Source organism: Bombina bombina, chromosome 2 (assembly GCF_027579735.1).
Source record: "Bombina bombina isolate aBomBom1 chromosome 2, aBomBom1.pri, whole genome shotgun sequence".
NCBI classification, from domain to species: domain Eukaryota; kingdom Metazoa; phylum Chordata; class Amphibia; order Anura; family Bombinatoridae; genus Bombina; species Bombina bombina.
Window position 1 is genome coordinate 1,138,503,573 of NC_069500.1, and position 18,983 is coordinate 1,138,522,555.

Consider the following 18,983-nt stretch of genomic DNA (forward strand, 5'->3'; position numbering starts at 1 on the left):
AATTCTAAACTTTTTACAGTATGACATCATATTTTGCTATTCAGAGTTTGGATTTTCTGCTACTATTGATAATCTACATGTACTGTATATCTTATTTTTTCATTATATTTATGTTCCAATGTTCTTCACATAAAGATTTTTTTTATTTTATTGTTTATTTATATTTCTATATATACACCTGTATGTACCTGTACCTATATATCTATTCCTAGGTTAGCACACATGAATAATTAGAAATCTTAAAGCATGTTCTTGAAATATTAAATATTAAAAAAATAATAATACTTTGTTAAAAATTATTTTACATACTGTAAAAAAAATCTTAATAATTAATAGCATATATTTACTAAGACAGTTATTGCCATAAATATTGGCACCCCTGTATTTCTGTCAGATAATGCACCACTTCGCCCAGAAAATTGTTGCAATTACAAATGTTTAGGCATTCTCACGTTTATTTCTTTTATTTGTATTGGTATGACACAAAAAAGTGGGGAAAAAAAGCCAAATCTGAAACATTCCACGCAAAACTCCAAAAATGGACTGGACAAAATTATTGGCACCTTCTCAAAATTGTAAGAAATTATTGCATTCAAAGTTTGTGATGCTCCTATTATTTGTAATTAAACTCACCTGTATCAATTAACAGGTGCTGACTGTCAGGGTTTATTTCCCTGTTTTGTTTGCCATGTGCTGCTGGCAGCCATTTTACTCACCTCTCTTTCTGACTATGGTGCATTGTGGGGGATGCTGCTCATTTCATGCACTTCCTTTTATGGCCAGACTGGTGTGCATCATCCATGTGAGACAGGATGCAGTCTCAGAATTGTGATGTCATCACTTATTATTTAAAGGGCCTCTGTTCAGTATGCTTTGCCTTTGCGTTGTCTCAGACCTGTTTGTGAGAGTTCCTGTGTATTACCTGGCTGCCTGATGTCCTTCCTCCTTCCTGATCCCTGGCTGGTTCCTGACTCTGCTGTTTTCCTTGTTGGTGATTCCGGCTTGTCTGACTATTCGCTTTGGCTCCTGACTAGGCTTGTCTGACTACCTGCTCTGGTTTTGACTCCTGGCTTGTTATTTTACTTGTGGACTTTTTATTATTTTTTGCTATTAATAAAGGTGTGAGTATTTTTGCACTTCTCGTCCCAGTCTGATTCCTGGCACCCTGACACTGACAATATATAAATCATACCAGCAACCTCTTAAAATGGTGAAAAACTGACTGAACCTTTGTGTTGTGTGTCTCTGTGTGCCACACTGAGCATGGAGGAGAGAAAGAGCAGCAAAGAATTGTCTAAGGATTTGAGAACAAAAATGGTGGAAATGCATGGACAATCTCAAGGTTACAAGTCCATCTCCAGAGATCTTAATGTTCCTGTGTCCACTGTGCACAACATTGTCAAGAAGTTTACAGCCCATGGCACTGTAGCTAATCTCCCTGGAAGTGAACAAAAGAGAAAAATTGATCAAAGATTGCAACAAAGGATTGTTCGAATGGTGGATAAAGAACTTCTATCAACTTCCAGAAAAAGGCAAGCTGACCTTCAGGCACAGGGTACAAATGTGTCAGTTCACACTATATGTCACCATCTGAAGGAAAAGGGACGCTATGGTAGGAGACCCAGGAGGACCCCACTGCTGACACAGAAACATAAAAAAGCCAGATTGGAGTTTGCCAAAACTTACCTGAGGAAGCCAAAATCCTTTTGGGAGAATGTGTTGTGGACAGACTAAACAAAATTACAGTTTTTTGGTATGTTTTACTGTTTTCAGAAAAAATAATGAGACTTTTAAAGAAAAGAATACAGTTCCAACAGTCAAACATGGTGGAGGTTCACTGATGTTTTGGGGTTGTTTTGTTGCTTCAGGCACTGGATGTCTTGACTGTACATGGCATTATGAAATTTGAAGACTACCAAAGAATTCTGTGGTGCAATGTAGGGCTCAGTGTCAGAAAGTTGAGTCTCCGTCAGAGGTCATGGGTCTTACAGCAAGACAATGACTCAAAGCATACGTCAAAAAGCCCCCAGAAATGGTTTAAGACAAAGCACTGGAGAGTACTGAGCTGGCTTCCAGATCTCAATCCCATAGAGCACCTGTGGAGAGATCTCAAAACAGCAGTTGGGAAAAGGAACCCTTCCAATCTAAGAGGCCTGGAGCAGTTGGCGAAAAAAGAATGGTCCAAAATCCCAGTAGAGAGGTGTAAGAAACTCATTGATGGTTACAGGAAGTGATTGATTTCAGTTATTTTTTTCCAAGGGGTGTGCTACCAAATATTAAATTGAGGGTGCCAATAATTTTTTCCAGTCGATTTTTGGCTTTTTTTTTCTCCACTTTTTTGTGTCATACCAATACAAACAAAAGAAATAAACATGAGAATGCCCAAACATTTGTAATTGCAACAATTTTCTGGGCGAAGTGGTGCATTATCTGACAGAAATGCAGGGGTGCCAATATTTTTGGCCATGACTGTTTGTATATATATATATATATATATATATATATATATATATATATATATATATATATATATACAGTATGTATATATATATATATATATATATATATATACAGTATATATAAAGTATGTATAATTTTTTTAATAATTATTATTATTAATATTTTATAATATTTTATATTTAATATTTCAAAAACTTGCTTTAGGATTACTAATTCTTCATATGCGCTAACCCGACACAGTGTTAGACCTAAAGTGCAAAACACATAGCCCATTACTCAAAATTTTACATTCCTATGTTCTTCACATAAACCAAAAAATATTTTTATTAATAGATATATATTTATATATTACTATATATATCTGGTAATGTTAATGTAAAATATATATCGGTTCTTATATATCTATAGGAATAGATATATAGGTATATATATATATATATATATATATATATATATATATATAAATAACCAGACGTGGACTCCTTGCTCTGTGTGCTTAGAGGAATATGGCTACACCTCACTGACGAGGCCCAATAAAGGCCAAAACTATCATCTGGGGTTGCTGTGTTCCTTGTTCAGAGAGGAATTGCCTGGTATTTCGACACTGAACTGACCGTAATAGGCGGGATCAGACTGATATACTACAGGAAAGTTCTACTGTTTGAAAAGCATTACTGGGCTAAAAAGCTGCACCCAGGTGGTAAATCGCCATAGAACAGGCTAACAATGGTATTGAGCCAGTTGTTCGTTCCTGTGAGTGCACTTCTCTCTGTATGTATTTAGTCTCCCTATGGGAAAAAGAGGCAACCAGACGTGGATTCCTTGCTCAGTGTGCTTAGAGGAATATAGCTACACCTCACTGATGAATCCTAATGAAGCTCAAAATGATCGTCTGGGGGTTGCTGTGTTCCTTGTTTGGAGAGGAATTGCCTGGTATTTCGGTGCTGGACTGACCGTAATAGGTGGGATCAGAATGATATACTACAGGAAAGTTCTACTCTGTGAAAAGCATTATTGGGCTAAAAAGCTGCACCCAGGTGATAAATCACCATAGAACAGGCTAACAATGGTATTGAGCCAGTTGTTCGTTCCTGTGAGTGCACTTTTCTCTCTCTCTCTCTCTTTATATATATAAATATATATATATATATATATATATATAAATATATATTTACAAGTAACATGATGAAGAAGGGAAATACTGTTTTAAACCCTTCGAAACGCGTAAGGAATATTTTAAGATAGGCTGTATCCTCCTGTGTATACTGGATCGAGTGGTGCTTCTAGTTCCCTGGATTGAACTGGATATACTTGGGTTCAGTTGTTCTACTATTTTGAATGCTGTAGATCATTTTTAATATGCTGTATTCATACCTCATTTGTTGAGGACTCTAAATATGAGTGGAAATTCGTATGTTGTGCTTTTAAACTTTATCATTAAACGGTATCACACAATGCTCTGTTTTTTTTCCATTTATATGGTCACCGGAGCTGAGAGTCTTCTGCCTACATAATAAAGCATTGGACCTTGGAGTATCCACACGGAGCCTGGTTATAATATCTGTGACAAAATTCTGCATATGACCAGAGATCTACTACACACCTGATCCATACTACAGGAGGCCTAGCCCATTTGTGAATTCTGCTACATCCTTACCTCATTTGATCGAGGGTTTTAGAAGTAAGTGCACATCCATTAGGGGAGACAGCGATGAAGAACTGCTGATTTTTTTCCATAGTTTTTATATATATATATATATATATATATATATATATATATATATATATATATATAATATCGCATATATATACATTTATTCTGACTTTAATTCATCTGGAACTGTGACACTTACTTGTTATACGAATCTATTTATTTTATTTATTTTAACCTCCCACCCATTTTTTTCTTTTGTTTTCTGTGTTATTGATTTTCTTTTTTAACTGTAGTGCTTAGAGTTACATTATTGGGGGAATACTCCTCTCCTTTCTGGCACCTTTTAATGATATATTATTTTATACTGTATTGATGTATATATACTAGCTGATTTCTTGCGCCATCTCATATTCTTTGTTGTATATTTACAAGTAAAATAACATTTTCATGCATGTGAAGAACAATGCGATGTGAAATATGTACAGTAAATTTGCAGTAAAACACATAAATACAAATGTACACACACATATATATATATATATATATATATATATATATATACGTACAGGGAATGCAAGTTGTATTTTTGAGGATTAATTTTATTATTGAACAACAACCATGTTCTTAATGAACCCAAAAAACTCATTAATATCAAAGCTGAATAGTTTTGGAAGTAGTTTTTAGTTTGTTTTTAGTTATAGCTATTTTAGGGGGATATCTGTGTGTGCAGGTGACTATTACTGTGCATAATTATTAGACAACTTAACAAAAAACAAATATATACCCATTTAAATTATTTATTTTTACCAGTGAAACCAATATAACATCTCAACATTCACAAATATACATTTCTGACATTCAAAAACAAAACAAAAACACATCAGTGACCAATATAGCCACCTTTCTTTGCAAGGACACTCAAAAGCCTTCCATCCATGGATTCTGTCAGTGTTTTGATCTGTTCACCATCAACATTGCGTGCAGCAGCAACCACAGCCTCCCAGACACTGTTCAGAGAGGTGTACTTAGAGGTGTCATTAGATTTTCTTCTTTTATACCCTTTCTTGCCAGCCACGCTGTGGAGTACTTGGACGCGTGTGATGGAGCATTGTCCTGCATGAAAATCATGTTTTTCTTGAAGGATGCAGACTTCTTCCTGTACCACTGCTTGAAGAAGGTGTCTTCCAGAAACTGGCAGTAGGACTGGGAGTTGAGCTTGACTCCATCCTCAACCCGAAAAGGCCCCACAAGCTCATCTTTGATGATACCAGCCCAAACCAGTACTCCACCTCCACCTTGCTGGCGTCTGAGTCGGACTGGAGCTCTCTGCCCTTTACCAATCCAGCCACAGGCCCATCCATCTGGCCCATCAAGACACACTCTCATTTCATCAGTCCATAAAACCTTAGAAAAATCAGTCTTGAGATATTTCTTGGCCCAGTCTTGATGTTTCAGCTTGTGTGTCTTGTTCAGTGGTGGTCGTCTTTCAGCCTTTCTTAACTTGGCCATGTCTCTGAGTATTGCACACGTTGTGCTTTTGGGCACTCCAGAGATGTTGCAGCTCTGAAATATGGCCAAACTGGTGGCAAGTGGCATCTTGGCAGCTGCACGCTTGACTTTTCTCAGTTCATGGGCAGTTATTTTGCGCCTTGGTTTTTCCACACGCTTCTTGCGACCCTGTTGACTATTTTGAATGAAACGCTTGATTGTTCACGCTTCAGAAGCTTTGCAATTTTAAGAGTGCTGCATCCCTCTGCAAGATATCTCCCTATTTTTGACTTTTCTGAGCCTGTCAAGTCCTTCTTTTGACCCATTTTGCCAAAGGAAAGGAAGTTGACTAATAATTATGCACACCTGATATAGGGTGTTGATGTCATTAGACCAAACCCCTTCTCATTACAGAGATGCACATCACCTAATATGCTTAATTGGTAGTAGGCTTTCGAGCCTATACAGCTTGGAGTAAGACAACATGCATAAAGAGGATGATGTGGTCAAAATACTCATTTGCCTAATAATTCTGCACTCCCTGTATATATATGCATACTTGCACATATTTAGACATGTATATGTACGTATATATACAATATAGACTTTTGTAGCCAAACTCCTTGTCATATACCATATACCTTTTAACCCTATAACTTTTTTTATATATTTATATGACTAATTTTTATTAGATAGTGTTTATATGCACGTAACTGTAAATTTCAAAGCATTTATGTTGTGCAATTTTTTTTTACGCACTAACCTTTAGGCAAAGTTTTCAGTCACGTTAACCTGATGAGCGTAAGAGTCATCAAACAAAGCCATGTTGCTTTAATTTTTGCACCAGGAGTGGCATAAAGTCACTCAACAGCAATGTGAAAGACTGATGGAGAGCATGCCAAGACACACAAAAGCTGTGATTGAAAATCAATGTTATTTAACCAAAATATTGATTTCTGAACCCTTGCGAAGTTAAAACATTAGTATTGTGTTGTTTAAAAATGAATATGAAATTGTTTTATTTTTTTCCAATGGCATGGGGAGTCCATGAATCCATTCAATTACTAGTGGGAGTTCAACTCCTGGCCATCAGGTGGAGGCAAATAACACCCCAGCAAAGCCTTAAGTATCCTCCCATTACCCACAATCCCCAGTCATTCTTTGCCTGCATAACATTGTAGGTGATGTGCGAAGAAGGTGTCTGAAGAAATCAAGTTGTTGATCCTTTAATGAGTACTTTTCCCTGCAAGCAAGGATTGAGGTTATGCTGTGTCCATGTAATTCTCTTTAGCAAGAGTAATGGTGACTTTTGGCAGTTGGAAGATGGCAAGGTGGTCTTTGCTTACCTTCCAACATTTTTTGCTACCCCTATATAGAAAACCAGGGTTGGTTACTCTGTTTTTTCTTTATCTACAGGTCTATGTCAGTGAGGATTCTGTCACACCTGTTTGCTATACCTGCCCTACAGCGGATCCACAGGCAAGTGCATTTACCTTCTAGGTTAGAAGGATGCAGCACTTAGGAGTTCCTTGTTTTAAAAAAAAAGTTACTTAGAGAACAAAGTGGATCTTTATGGGACTGAATATCCCTTTTAAAGGTAGGGTATTTATTGGGCAGCAGTTCAGGGCAATGTTCTGTCATGTGAAGGCTTTTTTGTTTTTGGCTATGGGGATTTTTTTGCACAAATGTTACATTTTTTTGTTTGGGAAATATCTCTTTAAGAAAGTTGTTGGACCGCACCTTACTTTTAAATTTGCGATCATGTGACCGCTCAGTTACTTCCTGAGTGTTGAACTGTTTGTTTGTACTGGGTGTTTGGAAGCCAGGATTTTCAAGGAATCAGACGGCTAGATTTAGAGTTTTGTCGGTAACGACCCGCGTAGCTAACGCTGGCTTTTTTCTGGCTGCACACAGAATGGCTGCGTTAGGCTCCAAAAAAGGAGCGTAGAGCATATTTAACGCAACTTCAACTCTCGATACCAGAGTTGCTTACGGGCGCGGCCAGCTTCAAAAACGTGCTCGTGCACGATTCCCCCATAGCAAACAATGGGGCAGTTTGAGCTGAAAAAAAACCTAACACCTGCAAAAAAGCCGCGTTCATCTCCTAACGCAGCCCCATTGTTTGCTATGGGGAAACACTTCCTACGTCTGCACCTAACACTCTAACATGTACCCCGAGTCTAAACACCCCTAACCTTACTTATTAACCCCTAATCTGCCGCCCCCGCTATCGCTGACCCCTGCATATTATTATTAACCCCTAATCTGCCGCTCCGTAAACCGCCGCTACTTACATTATCGATATGTACCCCTAATCTGCTGTCCCTAACACCGCCGACCCCTATATTATATTTATTAACCCCTAATCTGCCCCCCACAACGTCGCCTCCACCTGCCTACACTTATTAACCCCTAATCTGCCGAGTGGACCGCACCGCTATTATAATAAAGTTATTAACCCCTAATCCGCCTCACTAACCCTATAATAAATAGTATTAACCCCTAATCTGCCCTCCCTAACATCGCCGACACCTAACTTCAAACATTAACCCCTAATCTGCCGACTGGAGCTCACCGCTATTCTAATAAATTTATTAACGCCTAAAGCTAAGTCTAACCCTAACACCCCCCTAAGTTAAATATAATTTAAATCTAACTAAATAAATTAACTCTTATTAAATAAATTATTCCTATTTAAAGCTAAATACTTACCTGTAAAATAAATCCTAATATAGCTACAATATAAATTATATTTATATTATAGCTATTTTAGGATTTATATTTATTTTACAGGTAACTTTGTATTTATTTTAACCAGGTACAATAGCTAAAATAGTTAAAATAATTACAAAATTACCTGTAAAATAAATCCTAACCTAAGTTACAATTAAACCTAACACTACACTATCAATAAATTAAGTCATCATCCAAGCGGGAGCTGAAGAGGTCCATGATCCGGCTGAAGTCATCATCCAAGCGGGAGCTGAAGAGGTCCATGATCCGGCTGAAGTCATCATCCAAGCGGGAGCTGAAGAGGTCCATGATCCGGCTGAAGTCTTCTATCAACGGCATCTTCAATCTTCTTTCTTCCGGATCCATCTTGCAGACCTCTGACGCGGAACATCCTGCTGGCCCGACGGACTACCGACGAATGAAGGCTCCTTTAAGGGACGTCATCCAAGATGGCATCCCTCGAATTCCGATTGGCTGATAGGATTCTATCAGTCAATCGGAATTAAGGTAGGAAAATTCTGATTGGCTGATGGAATCAGCCAATCAGAATCAAGTTCAATCCGATTGGCTGATCCGATCAGCCAATCAGATTGAGCTCGCATTCTATTGGCTGTTCCGATCAGCCAATAGAATGCGAGCTCAATCTGATTTGCTGATCGGATTGGCCAATCGGATAGAACTTGTACCTGGTTAAAATAAATACAAAGTTACCTGTAAAATAAATATAAATCCTAAAATAGCTATAATATAATTATAATTTATATTGTAGCTATATTAGGATTTATTTTACAGGTAAGTATTTAGCTTTAAATAGGAATCATTTATTTAATGAGTTAATTAATTTTGTTAGATTTAAATTATATTTAACTTAGGGGGGTGTTAGTGTTAGGGTTAGACTTAGCTTTAGGGGTTAATACATTTATTAGAATAGCGGTGAGCTCCAGTCGGCAGATTAGGGGTTAATGTTTGAAGTTAGGTGTCGGCGATGTTAGGGAGGGCAGATTAGGGGTTAATACTATTTATTATAGGGTTAGTGAGGCGGATTAGGGGTTAATAACTTTATTATAGTAGCAGTGCGATCCGCTCGGCAGATTAGGGGTTAATAAGTGTAGGCAGGTGGAGGCGACGTTGAGGGGGGCAGATTAGGGGTTAATAAATATAATATAGGGGTCGGTGGTGTTAGGGGCAGCAGATTAGGGGTACATAAGTATAACGTAGGTGGCGGTCGGCAGAATAGGGGTTAATTATTGTAGGTAGCTGGCGGCGACGTTGTGGGGGTCAGGTTAGGGGTTAATAAATATAATATAGGGGTCGGCGGTGTTAGGGGCAGCAGATTAGGGGTACATTAGTATAACGTAGGTGGCGGTCGGCAGATTAGGGGTTAAAAAAATTTAATCGAGTGGCGGCGATGTGGGGGGACCTCGGTTTAGGGGTACATAGGTAGTTTATGGGTGTTAGTGTACTTTAGAGCACAGTAGTTAAGAGCTTTATAAACCGGCGTTAGCCCAAAAAGCTCTTAACTACTGACTTTTTTCTGCGGCTGGAGTTTTGTCGTTTCTAACGCTCACTTCAGACACGACTCTAAATACCGGAGTTAGAAAGATCCCATTGAAAAGATAGGATACGCAATTGACGTAAGGGGATCTGCGGTATGGAAAAGTTGCGGCTGAAAAGTGAGCGTTAGACCCTTTCCTGACTGACTCCAAATACCGGCGGTAGCCTAAAACCAGCGTTAGGAGCCTCTAACGCTGGTTTTCACGGCTACCGCCAAACTCCAAATCTAGGCCAGAGTGTTTTTATCAGGTATTTATCAGGTATTTGTAGAGCGCCAACAGATTTAGGATTGTTTTTCCTGCCTGTCGCTTTTCTCTGATGATTGCAGCTTTCTAGGATTTGCAGTTTATACAGGATTGTTTTATCTGCTGGTGTGGATTGGATTCCTGGTTACAGGTTGGGTGAGCCTCTCCCGTGTGGCTGGGGTGTAAAGGTGCAGGTTTAAATAATTATTTATCTATGCTTAGAATTGTATTCTATTTTTTTATATTGAAATTAGAGTATAAGGGAACTAAAGGGCTTTCTTTTATTTACTATAGAAGCTGATCCCAAGCTTTCTCTGTCATTTGATAAATGTATTTATTGTGCTGATTCCCAGTTTGTACCTCCTGTGCAATTTTGTTCCCCTTGCCTTAATAAAGTTTTTATTATCTAAGGATAAGGATTCCTTTTCTGAGTCTTCTTTTTCTCAAGATAATGCTGTTCAGGGGTTGTCTGAGCTTTCTGCTAACATGTCCCAGTCTTGACAGATTTACATGCAGTGCCCTGTGGTTCCTCTCAGTCAGTCTCTGAGAGTGTTTGCCTAAAGATTTGCTGCACATTTGATTTTTGCAGTTTCTGCAGCCCTAAGTGCTTTACCTAGTTCTGGTAAATGGAAGAGGAAATCTAAGAACCTTTCTATGGGTTCTGATTCCTCCAAGACTGATTTGGTTAGTCTTTCTCAGTTATCTAGGGAGGATCATTCCTCTGCAGCTTCTGAGGGCGAGGTCTCTGATTCAGAATCTGCAGTTCCTAGTACAATAGATTCTGAGGCGGTTAATTTTACATTTAAACTGGAGCATCTCTGTTTACTTTTAAAGGAGATTTTAGCTACTTTGGATATTCTGAAACTGTTGCAGAGGCCCCTAAAAAGGCTAATAAACTGAATAGATTTTTTTGATGTAAAGTGAGCTATTTCTCTTGAGGATAGTTCCTCTTTTAGAGACCCTATGGATAAGAAACTGAAAAATGTTTCTTCATCAGGGTTTGCAGCGGCAACCATTTGCTTGTATTGCGACAGTTGCTGGTGCAGCCTCTTATTGGTGCGGCTCTTTTCTAGTTTTCAGAAGAGACTACTATAGAGGAGATCCAGGATAGGATCAAGGCTCTAAAGCTGGCAAATACTTTTATCTGTGATGCCAGTATGCAAGTTGTTAGGCTGGAAACCAGGATTTCGAGTTTTGCGATACTAGTCTGCAGAGCCCTTTGATTAAAAGTTTTGGGCTGTGGATGTGACTTCTAAATCCAAGCTTCTGTCTCTATCTTTTAAGGGTAAGACTTTATTTGGTCCTGGTCTAGCAGAGATCCTTTCCATGGTTACTGAGTTTCTTTACCACATGATAAGAAGAATAGACCCAAGGGTCGTTAGACTTCAAATTTTTGTTCCTTTCGTAACTTCAAGGGACAGAGATCTTCCTCGTCTTCTAAATCTAACCAGCCCTGGATCAAGGATAAGCAATCCAGAAAGCCTTCCACTTAGGCTAAGTCAGCATGAAGGGGCCGTCCCCAATCCAGTTTTAGATCAGGTAGGGGGCAGGCTTTCCTTTTTTTCAGCAAGCTTGGATTTGTGACGTTCCAGATCCTTGACCAGTGGCTTAAACTGCGTTAGGGATTTGTCCTCTCTCTAGTAGTGATTATCCCAGTTCCTCTAGCAGAACAGGGTCAGGGATTTTGTTCAAATCTTTTTGTAGTTCCCAACGAGGAGGGAACTTTTTGACCCATTATAGACTTAAAGTCTTTAAACAAGGTTCTCAAGGCCCCATCCTTCAAAATGGAGACTATTCGTTCTATTCTCCCTCTGCTTCAGGAGGGTCCGTTTATGACCACTATAGACCTAAAGGATGCGTATCTTCATGTGCCTATCCTCATGGAACATTTCAAGTTCCTGAGGTTCGCTTTTTTGGATTGATATTTCCAATTTGTAGCCCTGACTTTCGGCCTCACCCCTGCTCCTCGAATCTTTACGAAGGTTCTAGGGGCTCTTTTTTTTATTTTTTTTTTATTTTTTTATTGAGGTTTTCAAATAATATAATCATGTACATCAAGTGTTAGAAGAAACATACTGCTAACTGTTACATTGCAATAATATCTTATCAATAAAATAAAAAAAACATTAGAACAGTATAAATGCTGCAGCATGTATTAGAGTTAGAACCTCTTTTTTCAAAAGTTAACATTCGGAATAAACAATCTTGTTGAGCTTTAAGGGAAGGATAGGGTCAATGTTATGTTGTTCTACAAGATATACTTATAAGAAAGGGAGTTAGGGTGCGGTATAGGCAAGACAAACTGTGTATTTAACCCTCCTGGTATAGGAGGTTTATTATAATGGGGGGGGGGAGGTGATATTTTGTGGGTGGTAAGCAAATTAGTCATCAAAATTTTTTTTTAAGGGCAAATGGATAATCAGAAGATATATTGGAACGAGCTCGTTAAATGAAGGGCAAATGCTGCACCCTGCATGGGAGAATCTAGAAATCCATGGTAGCAACCCTGACGCCAGTCTAGGGGCTCTTTTAGCTGTGCCCAGATCTCTAGGGATTGCGGTGGCTCCTTACCTGGACAATATCTTGGTCCAGGCACCATCTTTTCAGTTAGCAAAATCCCATACAGATACTCTGTTAGCTATTCTCCACTCTCATGGGAAGAAGGTTAATCTAGGGAAAAGTTCCTTGGTTCCATGTACCAGGGTATGTTTTCTGGGGATAATCTGAGACTCGGTATCTATGAAGATTTTTTTGACTGAGGTCAGAAAAGTCAAGCTTCTGGAGGCCTGTCATTCTCTTAAGTCCTCTGTTCATCCATCAGTAGCTGTATACATGGAAATAATTGGTCTCATGGTGGCATCCATGGACATTATTCCATTTGCCTGCTTCCATCTGAGAACTCTACAGTTATGTATGCTCAATCAATGGAACGGTGTCCACTGGGATCTCTTTCAGATGATAGTTTTAGACTCTAAGACAAGGATGTCTCTGTCTTGGTGGATCTCCCAGAACATTTTGTCTAAGGGCACTTGTTTCCTGAGACCTTCTTGAGAGATTGTTACCACGGATGCCAGCCTGTTAAGCTGGGGAGAAGTTTGGGGGTCTCTAAGAGCTCAGGGACTTTTGGACTCAGGGGGAGTCTGCCCTTCCTATAAATATCCTAGAATTGAGAGCAATTCTCTATGCTCTATCAGTATGGCCTCAACTGAGTTTTAGTCCAGTTTATCAGATTTCAATCGGACAACATCTCTTCGGTGGCGTATACCAACTACCAAGGAGGAACTTGGAGCATGTTAGCTATGAAGGAGGTGACTCACATTCTTCAGTGGGCAGAGTCTCACAATTGTCATCTGTCTGCCATTCATATCCCAGGGGTGGAAAACTGGGAAGTGGATTATTTGAGCAGGCAGACCTTTCATCCAGGGGAATGGGCTCTCCATCCGGAAGTTTTCTTGAAGTTAACTCTCTAGTGGGGAGTTCCGGAGCTGGATCTGATGGCATCTTATCTAAACGCCAAGCTTCCAAGATATAGAGCAATAGCAGTGCCATGGAAATCCGGTCTAATTTATCTGTTTCCTCTGATTGCCCTCCTTTCTCAGGTGATAGCTTGTATCAAACAGGAGCAGGTTTCGGTGATTCAACTAGCTACAGTGTGGCCTCGTAGAACTTTGTTTGCTGACCTAGTGAGGTTGTCTTCATTTCCCCTGTGGAAATTGCCTCTGAGGAAGGATCTCCTACTTCAGGGTTCCTTCCTCCTTTCAAACTTAGTCTCTCTGAAGCTGACTGCTTGGAGATTGAACATTTATTCTTGTCCTGACAAGGTTTTTCTGTGAAGGTTACTGAGACTATGTTTCAGGCTCGTAAGCCTGTTTCTCGCAATATTTATTATAAGGTATGGTGTAGATACCTTCATTGGTGCAGATCTAGGGTTTTTTTGGAGTCAGGTACGAATTCCCCATATTCTGTCTTTTCTTCAGGAGGGCCTGGAGAATGTTTTATCAGTCAGTACCCTAAAGGGTCAGATTTTGGCTCTGTCAATTCTTCTGTAGAAGATGTTCAATCTTGTGTCCAGGCTTTGGTTACAATCAGGTCTATTGCTCCTCCTTGGAGTCTTAATCAGGTTCTTAAAGTTCTGCAGCAAGCTCCATTTGAGCCTATGCATTCTGTTGCTATCAAGTTATTGTCCTGGAAGGTTTTGTTTCTGCTGGCAATTTCCTCTGCCTGTAGAGTTTCGGAGCTTTCAGATCTACAGTGTGATTCTCCTTATCTTATTCTTCATGCGGATAAGGCGGCTCTCTGTTCTAAATTAGGTTTTCTACCTAAGGTGGTCTCGGAACGCAATATCAACCAAGAAATTGTTGTTCCTTCATTTTGTCCTAATCCTTCCTTCAAGAAGGAGCGGTTATTGCACAATCTGGATGTTGTGCATTGATAAGGTTCTTTTTACAGGCTATGAAAGATTTTCATCAATCTTCTGCTCTTTTTGTTGTCTTCTCAGGTAAACGAAGGGATCAGAATGCCTCTTCCTCTACTCTCTCCTTCTGGTTGAGAAGCGTTATTCCGATTGGCTTATGAGACAACTGAACAGCAGCCTCCAGAGTAAATTACGGCTCACTCCACTAGGGCTGTCGCTTCCTCTTGGGCCTTTAAAAATTATGCTTCTGTGGAACATATTTGCAAGGCGGCCACTTGGTCATCATTGCATACATTTTCCAAATTTGATGTTTTGGCCTCAGCTTAGGCTTCTTTTGGGAGGAAAGTTCTTCAAGCTGTGGTGCCTTCTGTTTAGGTTTGCCTGTCTTGTGTATCCCTCCCTTCCATTCTGTGGACTCTAGCTTTGGTATTGGTTCCCACTAGTAATTGAATGGATTCATGGACTCTCTATGCCATTAGAAAGAAAACATAATTTCTACTTACCTGATAAATTATTTTCTTTCATGGCATGGAGAGTTCACAACCCGCCCTTATTTTTAAGACAGCTTTTTGTAATTTTTCTAAACCTCAGGCACCTCTATACCCTTTGTGTCTTCTTCTCTTTCCATAATTCATCGGCTGAATGACTGGGGATTGTAAGTATTTGAAGGATACTTAAGGCTTTGTCTCCACCTAGTGGCCAGGAGTTAAATTCCCACTAGTAATTGAATGGATTTGTGGACTCTCCATGCCAGGAAAAAAAGAATTTATCAGGTAAGTATAAACTATGTTTTGCATTATTTGAGGTCTGAAAACATTATTTTGAACAGTTGTCATTTTCTGCAAATAAATGTTCTAAATGACAATATTTTTATTTGGAATTTGGGAGAAATGTTGTCAGTAGTTTATAGAATAAAACAAAAATGTTAATTTTACTCAAATACATACTTATAAAAAGTAAAACTAGAGAAACTGATCTCTTATTTTTTTTCCAGATGGCTTGCACTCGCTGGTCTTTTACAAAAAACGTGCCTTTAATGTAACGTTTCAGGGACTGTATCCCCTTCCTCAGACAGTGAAACACAAACATTTGTAGAACCCACATCCAATAAACACAAACCCCACCCCTAATTAGAGCAAAAAAACACCAAGTGGTAGTCCTAGCAACATCAATAAACAAAAATATCATCAGATCCTCACATCATAGAAGTGGGAAATAAGTGAACAAAAATATCATCAGATCTTCATAATAGAATATAGGAACGAAAGTGTACATGTATGGTATTGCAACAACATAATGTAAAAGTGAAACTTAAAAACAAGTCAGGGATCACATTCGCATATGTACAATAAGTTAAACACATAGGCAAATAAACAATTGAGCTGCACAACATAGGTTAATTGAATCCCTATGCAGAACGTTCGAAAACATATATACACTAGCACATCAAGTGTACCCAATGTGCAGACTAAGATAAGCAGATTACCTGGAGCTTTTCACCCAAGGAATAGGCAGAGATACGCCACAGAGCTCTCGTGCTGAGAGAGTGTGTCAGATAGGACGTACGTGTGACTTGATCAGGCACGCACTGTCAGCACTTTACTGTTATTTCCTTCCCTCTTGTGCTTTTGCTCTGCCTTTGTCTTTCTATGCTCAACGATTGCTGTGCTCCCCTGCTCTAACGCAACCTCTCTTGTTGTGCTGACATTGGGTGCCTGATCCAGTGGAGCAGCGGGCATGGACTCTGTTTACACAGCTGATTCCCTGCAATGACACACTCTCTCAGCACGAGAACTTTGTGGCATATGTCTGCCTATTCCTTGGGTGTAAAGCTCCAAGTAATCTGTTTATCTCAGTCTGCACATTGGGTACCCTTGATGTGCTAGTGTATATATATGTTTTCAAAGGTTCTGTATAGGGATTCAATTAACCTACGTTGTCCAGCTCAATTGTTTATTTGCCTATGTGTTTAACTTATTGTACATATGCAAATGTGATCCCTGGCTTGTTTTTCTTTATAGTGTTTTAAGGCTTCAAGATCCCACCAATGGCGATGTTCATTTTTTGTCAAGTCCTCTAATTTATTTAACAGTTGTTTAATGTCATTATTATGTTCAGTGGGAGGGCCCGGGATAGACGGTACATTTTTATTATTACCTAACTGTAATCTTTTGTTATTTCTTTCAAGAGTGGACAACATAATGACTTCTAAATAAATCTATGAACCAAACACAAAATAAGCAAAATTCTGCAGCTCCCCTATAACACACTACTCTAAGACTCTTAATATCCTGTTGTACACACTAAGTGTCAACTCTAGGGAGCGCAAATATAGATAAGAGGGATGTGGTTATCCTATATATAACCCACTATCTATAATAAGTGATACATATATGTATGCATACAACCAATATCTGTAAGAAAAAATAATGTAATATACCAATGTTATATATAATTAGGTAAATTGATATGAATAAGAACAATAAGTCCTATTGGCTCTTATCTGTTCAAGATATCAGTCCTTAGATGGACTCCACGGTAGGAGTGTCCTTTTAATGTTGATGTTTCATATGAATCTTTCAGATGATATATCATATATAGTGGTCACACCCAATGTGGAGTCAGCTCCTTGCCAGGTAAACAATCTGGATACAAACTTTTTCTGTGAATGAAATCACAAGACAAAGGCACCTCCTAGTGTGATACAGTTGGTACAGAATGGATAATTTAGATGACAAATGAATACTCACAAATGGAGCAGCACCCAATTGTGCTCAGTCAGACAGACTGGGAATTTGCAGTGCCCAGCTCACTGTCACAGCGTTGGTGCCGGTCTCTCCAATGTACTCAGTGGATAGAATAAGCTCAGACTCTCAAATATGGTTAAAAAAGCTATAAGGAAAATACTTAACAAGCATTGGTATCTTCTTAAGAAAGATCCTATCCTTAAAGGAATACTAGAAGACCAACATAACATTACATATAGGAGAGCTCTGACTATTAAGCAAAAATAGCCCCTAGTAAAATCATGTCTAAAAGAATTTCAAAGATAGGAGTCCCCAATAACAATAGTTACCAACATAAAGGAGCTTTTAGATGTAGAATAAAAAGGTGCAATATGTGTAAATATATCACCCATGGGACCACTAGTGTGACTTCCACCACCTCAGGATATACTTACCAATTAAAAGATAGATTGGATTGTAGTTCTAAGTACATAATATATCTACTCACTTGCTCTTGTGGGGTACAGTATTTAGGTAGGACTACCAGGAAAGTGAGAAGCAGATGGGGTGAACACTTTAGGAATGTCCATAAGGGCAACCTCATACATAGTGTCTCTAGACATCATGTTCAGTGCCATTCTCGTTACAATTGTCAGTTTTGTATTGCCCCTCTGGAAAGGATTCCTTATAAACAGGGTATTAACAGGTTTAAAAGACTATGCCAGAAGGAAACCTACTGAATCTATAAATTTGATACTCTCTTTCCAGCAGGATTAAACGAAAATATAGATATGGCTGCATTCTAATATCTGTATATAATCTGTTACCTTTTCTTTCATGTAATTAGCAAGAGTCCATGAGCTAGTGACGTATGGGATATACATTCCTACCAGGAGGGGCAAAGTTTCCCAAACCTCAAAATGCCTATAAATACACCCCTCACCACACCCACAAATCAGTTTTACAAACTTTGCCTCCCATGGAGGTGGTGAAGTAAGTTTGTGCTAGATTCTACGTTGATATGCGCTTCGCAGCAGACTGGAGCCTGGTTTTCCTCTCAGTGTGCAGTGAATGTCAGAGGGATGTGAGGAGAGTATTGCCTATTTGAATTCAATGATCTCCTTCTACGGGGTCTATTTCATAGGTTCTCTGTTATCGGTCGTAGAGATTCATCTCTTACCTCCCTTTTCAGATCGACGATATACTCTTATATATACCATTACCTCTACTGATTCTCGTTTCAGTACTGGTTTGGCTTTCTACTACATGTAGACGAGTGTCCTGGGGTAAGTAAGTCTTATTTTGTGACACTCTAAGCTATGGTTGGGCACTTTTTTTATAAAGTTCTAAATATATGTGTTTAAACATTTATTTGCCTTGATTCAGGATGTTCAACGTTCCTTATTTCAGACAGTCAGTTTCATATTTGGGATAATGCATATGAATAAACCAATTTTTTCTTAGCTTAAAATTTGACTTTTTTCCTGTGGGCTGTTAGGCTCCCGGGGGGCTGAAAATACTTCATTTTATTGCGTCATTCTTGGCGCGGACTTTTTTGGCGCAAACATTTTCTGTGTCATTTCCGGCGTCGCCGGAAGTTGCGTCATTTTTTGGACGTTTTTGCGCCAAAAGTGACAGCGTTACCGGATGTGGCGTCATTTAGGCGCCAAATAATGTGGGCGTCTTTTTTGGCTCTAAAAAATATGGGC